This window comes from Fukomys damarensis, unplaced genomic scaffold (assembly GCF_012274545.1).
Source record: "Fukomys damarensis isolate Sample0158 unplaced genomic scaffold, DMR_v1.0_HiC HiC_scaffold_14, whole genome shotgun sequence".
Lineage (NCBI taxonomy): Eukaryota > Metazoa > Chordata > Mammalia > Rodentia > Bathyergidae > Fukomys > Fukomys damarensis.
The window spans coordinates 33,518,046-33,525,049 of NW_022900926.1; the positions used below are offsets into that span (position 1 = coordinate 33,518,046).

The 7,004-nt window shown below is 39.4% G+C and overlaps 1 protein-coding gene across 2 annotated transcripts in view; it reads left to right on the plus strand.

The window, feature by feature from the left end:
* The first annotated feature begins 3,880 nt into the window (after positions 1-3,880).
* Katna1 (katanin catalytic subunit A1) overlaps positions 3,881-7,004 on the plus strand; it is a 39,685-nt gene continuing 36,561 nt past the window's right edge. The window contains exon 1 of one of the 2 annotated variants that reach the window (XM_010607730.3): positions 3,881-3,948. The gene's annotated coding sequence lies outside the window, so the exon portion shown is untranslated. Of the gene's footprint in view, positions 3,949-4,077; positions 4,347-7,004 lie in introns of those variants that run through there. The other variant, XM_010607729.2, reaches the window with a different exon arrangement.

Genomic DNA, 7,004 nt, shown 5'->3' on the forward strand with positions numbered 1-7,004 from the left:
TAAAGAATGAGAAATCAGAAACATTTAGAAAAGCTAAATGGATGCACATTGAAGCTGTACTCTTAAGTGAAATAAATAGGATGCACTTGAATAAATATGGAGTAGTTTCTCTGGAGTGAAAAACTAAAAGTATAAATAAGGTTCAAATGGTATAATTGAGAGTGTAAAATAGAAAATGGCTAAAGGGGAAGTGGGAAAGGGAAGGGAAAGGAAATAAAGGAAAAGAAAAATGTGAAAAAAGGAAAAAATGGAAACAAAGTCTTTCTAATTCGGGAAGGGTGAAGGGATGTGAAGGGAGGGCAGGGGTGTGGGGAAAAAACAAGAACCAAGATATATCATGTACAAGGTACAAGAACCCAATGATAAATGTAACTATTGTTTGCTTTAAATGTACTAATAAACTTAGTGGGGGAAAAAAACAAAACAAAGAACTGTTGCTTGAAGACTGTGATTTAGGGGTTAGTACACCATAACCTTGACTTCCTTGACTACTACAACTAGTAAAGGAATGGAAGTAGTGAATATAAGCATTTTTTTTTTTTTTTTTTTTTTTTTTTTGGTACCAGGGATTGAACTCAGGTCTTTGTGCTGGTGAGGCAGATGGTGGCACCACTGAGCTAAATCCCCAGCCCTGTAAGCCATATTTTGAAGGTTTGTCTTTCTACTTAAAAATCTGCAGAGCCAGGCATGGTAGTGCACACCTGAAATACTAGAACTCAGGAGGCTGAAGTGGGATGATCTCAGTGACTTCGAGGCTAGCCTGGGCTATGTAGTGAGCTCAAAGCCAGCCTGAATTACACAGCAAGACTCTGTCTCAAACAAACAAAACAAAAAATTCCAACAAAAACAAAATGAAACCCACAAAACTAACAAATAAAAACTTCTTTGTAAAATTTACATACAAACCAGGTGTGGTGCTGCACATCTAATCCTAGCACTCAGCAGCTGAGGTAGGAGGATTGCCACAAGCTAGAGGCCAGCCTGAACTACATAAGACCCCCGGCTCAAAAAGCAGTAAAAAATTTACATACAATAAAATATATCTGCTTTATGTGTAATGTTCGATGAGTTTTAATAAATGTATATACTCTTGTAACTACTTCCATCTCTTCAAAAACATCTCCAATTGTCTCTTTCCATTTCCCTCTCCCTCACTTGAATCTAGCGTCAGGGTCCCATTGATCAGGTGTTACTATGGGGTTGCTCTGCCTGTTCTAGAATTTTCCATAAATGGAATCATACCTTTACTGAAATTTCTCCAAAGAGCTCAGCTTCTAGATTGTTTAAATTTCAATGATTGGAGTATTACGATCTGGAAGACAGATGCGGTAATGTAAATTAAGAATCCTAAGTACTATTGGGCTATTTTAAGCCCCTTTGTCAGTAATTCATTATCAGCTTCCGTGTCTAATTTAGCATTGTGTATGACTAGTGTATAACATCTTTCTCTTTTTTTTTCCTGGTACTGGAGATTGAACTCAGGGGTGCTTTACAACTGAAGTACATCCCTAGCCCTTATTTTGGGAGAGGGTCTCAAATTGCTCAGGGTGCCTTGAATTTGTGAGTCTTTTCAGTTAGCCTCCCATGCTGGGCTTACAGGTTTGTGTCACTGCAACTAGGGCTTGATAAAATCTTAAAATGTTACGTTAGCTGGGGATTTAGTTTAGTGGCACTATGCCAGCCTTGCAAGTGCAAGGTCCTGAGTTTGATCCCCAATACCAGGGATAGGGGGAGAGAAAGAAAAAAAAAATATTATGTTAGGCCAGATGAATCTCTGATCTCTATTGAACCTTGTCTTTGAATGAGGCAGCCTCTGAATCCTGTAGGAAATTTCCTTGCCTCATTGAAAACAGCATCTGAATCTTTTTATCTCCTTGCCATATTGAAAACAATATCTGAATCATTTATTTACTTATCTAGAGACAGGATCTTGCTATGTTCCACATTGGTCTTGAAACTCAAGAACCTCCTGCCTCAAAGATTCCTAGAGTCCTAAAAGTACCAATAAACTTAATGAAAAAAAAAAAGTGCTGCGATTATAAGCCTGAAGCCTGTGCCATCAGGTCAGACAATATCTGAGTCTCATGAAAGATTTCCCCACCTATTTTGTAGTTCAGGCTTGCATAATATCCTTATATCTGTTTTCTTTTTTTTTTTTGTATTGGGGCACTACTGAGCTACATCCCCAGACCAGTGATGTGCTTTTTTTGTTGTTTTGAGACCCAGTCTTGTGATGTACTTCATGCTGGCCTTGAACACTAACTCACAGCTGATCTCACAGCAATCATCCTGCCTCAAACTCCAAGTGCTGGGATTACAGGTGTGCACCATCATAGCTGGAAAAACCAGGTCTTTTGAGATTTCATGTTGTTGAATTTGTGTTTTCTGGGCATGGTCATTCCTGTTCCCTTGTAATAAACTATTTTCTTATTTTACAATTTTTATTTTTTTTAAATCAACAATACTAAATCTGCAACAATGCATAAGATTCTAATAAGATTACTGACATTTAGAAATGGGAAGAAAGGAGCTAAAGGTGTAGGGAAGGTGGGATTGGTAGGGGAAGAGAAAAAAGGGAAAAGAAAAAAATGTGAGAGAATGAAAGGATGAAAATAAAGTGTATGTAGATGGGGAGGGGAGGAGGGGGTGAAGGGAGGGCAGAGGTAAGGGGAAAAAATGAGAATCAAGACTTGCCATGTAGAGGTACAAGATCCCAACAATGAATGTAACTGTACTGTATCCCTAAATGTACTAATAAACTCAATTAAAGCTGAAAAAATAAATAAATAAATCAACAATACCATGTGTATTCATTTTGTGTCCTTTGAGTATTTTTAAAACTACAAATTGGCTTTATAAATTAGCATACCTTTGTGCTCATAGAAAAGATTAATTTTCCTAATTAGGGTAATTAATCTATACCTCCCTAAATTGGATTATAGTTTTCTGTGTTCCCTTTCAATAAAGTTTATATACACTGTGGTGAAACTATTATTTTCTATTTTAGGTGAGTCCCATGAAACATTTATCAAGCATGTATACTCAGTGTCAAACAGTGTTTGGCACACACCAACTGTACTGATTGAATGGAAGTATTTCTCCGAGCTGCTGTTTTTTTCTTTTGTTTTGTTTTTTCTTTTCTTTTTAGACAAGGTCACGCTGTGTGGTTCAGGCTGGCCTTGAACTCACTATGTAGCCCAGGCTGTCCTTGAATTTACAGCAGTCTTCCCAAGTGCTCCGATTACAGGCGTGCACTACCACACCTGGATTCCTGTTTTTTTATATAATTGTATATTACCTGACTGTAATGCTTTAATGTTAGAAATTTAATTTAGATACATCCCTAAAGAAAAACGTATCTTAAGTGCCTCTGGTTCACGGTGAGGGGTGGTCGTAGTAGCAGATGGAGAATGATAATGGAGGAAGCGTGGCCAACAGCGCTGTGCAGTACTTACGTACAAATCGTAAAATATAATTGTATTTGTTGCCTGGTTATACTAGAACTGTGACAAGAAAACAGCATTCTGAGCTAGTCCTGGTGGTGCTCTCCTGTAATCTTGGCATTTGGGAGACTGAGGCAGGAGGATCTCGAGTTCGAAGGAGGGAGGGGAGGAAGGAAACTAACTTGCCAACAGCATCGTATTCTAGTATCTTTGTTTAGTCTTTATTCCTGCTCTGCCCTGACAGGCCACAGCCTAGGAATTTTGTTTTTTGTTTTGTTTGTTTGTTTTGAGACAGGGTCTCACTACGTAGTTGAGACTGACCTGCAACTCACTACGTAGCCCAGAACAGCCTAGGAATTCTGACTCCAAATTCTAAAGCAGGATTTGTCATAAACGAATTGCTTGACCCTTGAAACTTACCTGTAGAATAGACACCCTGATTGTAACCTCTGAGGAGTACGGTGAAAACCAAATGAGAGGAAAAGTGGTCGACACAGGTACAGAGGTAGGCATGGCAGTACCAGTTACAATCTTTACTTGGCTCCTTTCTACCTTTGGCCAACAAACTGGGAGGGGCTCAGACTGCGCAGGCGCGCCATCACTGGCCACGCCCTCTGCGTTCCCGCCCTGGCGCAAGCACGTCGACCGGGCGTCCTTGCTCCCGGCGTCGCCAAGCGTGCACCGGGGTTGACGCGACTATCTGTTCCTGGCCCCGGAAGTGGCTCTGGCGGGTTTGCTTTCAAATTCTCGGCTAACAGGAGCGGCGCCTGCAGCTGCTGACGGTTGAATCCTACAGTGCCTGGTCCGTGAGTGAGGGCGGGGGCTGGAGGCTGGTTGGAGCCCCGCTCGGCCCGACTTCTCAGCCTGGTGGGGGCGGTTTCCGAGGCCCCGAGGCTGTAGTAGGTGAGTGTTCTGGGGACTTCGACCCTGTGGCTCGGCCGGCTAGGGAAACGGGGATCTGCGATGAAAGCCTGATGCGCCTGATGTCCAGTCCTGCTTGTGCCTGTCCGTGCCTGCCCCGAGGACTTAGATCCTTGCTGTTGTCGCTGACACCTGTGGCTCAGGTGACAGTCCCCCTACCTGAGGAATCCTGTCCAGCCGGGAGCTAGTCGGGGGGGGGGGGTTCCTGTCCATCCCATCTCCAAACCCTTGTTAGAGATGTCACCGGGCGAGAGAACACGTTTTAAATTCTCTTTTGACTGGTCCTCTCCTCTCCTCAATGAGTCCATGCCCACCTCCCCAAACCCCTAAATCCTCATCTTGAAAAATGCCCAAAGTTCTGACATTTTGATTCTGCTACCTGTCTTACCACTTGTTATGTTGGCGGGATCTTGTTGAGGATGTTTTTTCTTATTTCGGTTATTCTAGAGGCGATCGTCCTCGACGAGTTTATGGACCTCTTTGTTTTGTTGGTGCTGTTTAGAAAATTTACCTCTCGAAACATTTAGCGATAAACATGGATCCGTACATGCCTTAAGCCCTTAATGAATCAAAAATAGTTTTCTCTTTTTTAACTCAGAAGTTCAAGTTTTATATCAGTTACTAACTTCCAGCAACACAGAGATGCTTCCTTTTCTCTTAAAAGCACGAATTTTTGTCTTCTTTGAAATAAAACCTTTAGATACTGCTGAAAACATTCTTGTGTTTTAGAGTGTACAATAGTAGATCCTTGCCACACATAATCACAAAATCAGGATCATAGTCACGGTAACGGGTATCAAGATATATTCTTGTAATGTTTCTGAAGGCCTGAATGTCTCAGCATACAACTATATTTTCTTTCCTGAAGACGATAGTTTTTGTAATCAGAGAGTGCTTAAGCCAAGAAACAGTAGGAGCAAAAAAGACTTTGTCATAGGGGGTGAAGGGAGGGCAGGGACAAGGAGAAAAAGGGAGAACCAAGACCTGTCATGTAAAGGCACAAGATCCTAATAATGAATGTAACTGTACTGTATACCTAGAATGTACCAATAAACTCAATAAAAAGAAAAAAAAGACTTTGTCATGTATAAATATTATCACCTAGTGGCCTTTATTGTGCAGTGCTGTTCAATTTTCAGTATTCCTAAACTGCAGATCTATTTGGCTCCTTTATGGCATGAAATTATTCAAGAAACGTTTATATTTTATACCTTTAGTACTGGTCGTGTTGTGTAGTTACAAGAGATTCTGTGCCTTATTTTGAAAGTGGTACCACAGTTGTGACAAATATTGAGGATGAGACAATCTTGTAGAATTTGCTGTAACAACATTGTTGAATTTTTGTTTACAACAATGGTTTAGGTTTTTTTTTTAGCTACTCGAGTGTTTAAAAAAGAGTGTTAGCCTGGGGTTTTAGCTCTGTGGTTCCGCCACCTGCCTTACAAGTCTAAGGACCCAAGTTTGATCTGTGGTACAAAAAAAAAAAAAAGATAGTGTTATCAAATCAATATGGTCAGTGCTGATAACATGCTAAATAGATTTTGGTCATGTTTCTGTATTGATAGGTCTTGAAAATGGCTTTTAAATTATAATTCTTATATGCACAAATCAGTTTGTTCAGGTTAAACTGAAAATTTACCAAATACATACACACTTTTATCTTTCTGGCAGATTTCGTTTGGTGCTTTTTCTAAGTGATAACTTTCTTGTGCTTAAGGATCATGATGATTGTAAATGTAGGAAAAATGTATGCTATGCTCTGTTGGTTATAGGTCACTCATTTACTGTGCTTATTCATAATCATCAGTGACTGTAAATTGGCATATTGTTGCTTTCCTCCCTTGTACTGGAACATTCTGAAAAGTGCTAGCCTGTTGCAACTTTTAAAATCCCACATGTGGTTTGCTGAACTGCCTTCAGGAACATGCATGCTTAGGTTTTATGATCTATTTTTGTTTTAAATTATTTTAAAAACACTTTCAGGCTTCTGATGTTGGTGTTGATTTTTTTTTTTTTTTTTTTCCATGTTTTAGTATCTTATCCTTGTCTTTTCCTAAGCAAAGAGGAAAAAAAAAAAAAACTAGAATAAGTGAAATGATATCCTTTCAACTAAACCTCAACAATTTAAAAGCCTAATTTTGTTTTCAGTGTTTTCTTTGTAACTCACGGCACTTCTGTCTTCATTTTGTCTTCAGAGAAATTTCTTGCAGCTCAGTTGGCACTCCTGAAATATTTATTGAGTGTATGCCTGTGCATATTATGATTAAAACTGTGATGTCAGTGGAATCTTTTAAAAATCCTTTAAAGGTATCCTTTTAGGTGGAACATGGAGGGCTCCTTTTGTGTAGGGAGAGAATAGGAATATCAGAATTAAAATATTTGGATTGATTGTGTTCTTTTTTAGTCTCTTTAAAATCCTAGAGTAGGGGGAAAAAAAAACTCTGTTGCTTTGTGAGACACCATACTCCCATCATATATTATTATACTCTATCAATATTTTATTTGCTATTTTATTTTGCTAGAATTATTATATTATTTGCTAGAAACTTTGCTGTAAATTTGAGGTTTTACTATTTAACTTTTAAAATTTGGGGCTGGAGTTGTAGCTCAGGGATTGAGCATTTGCCTAGCATGACTGAG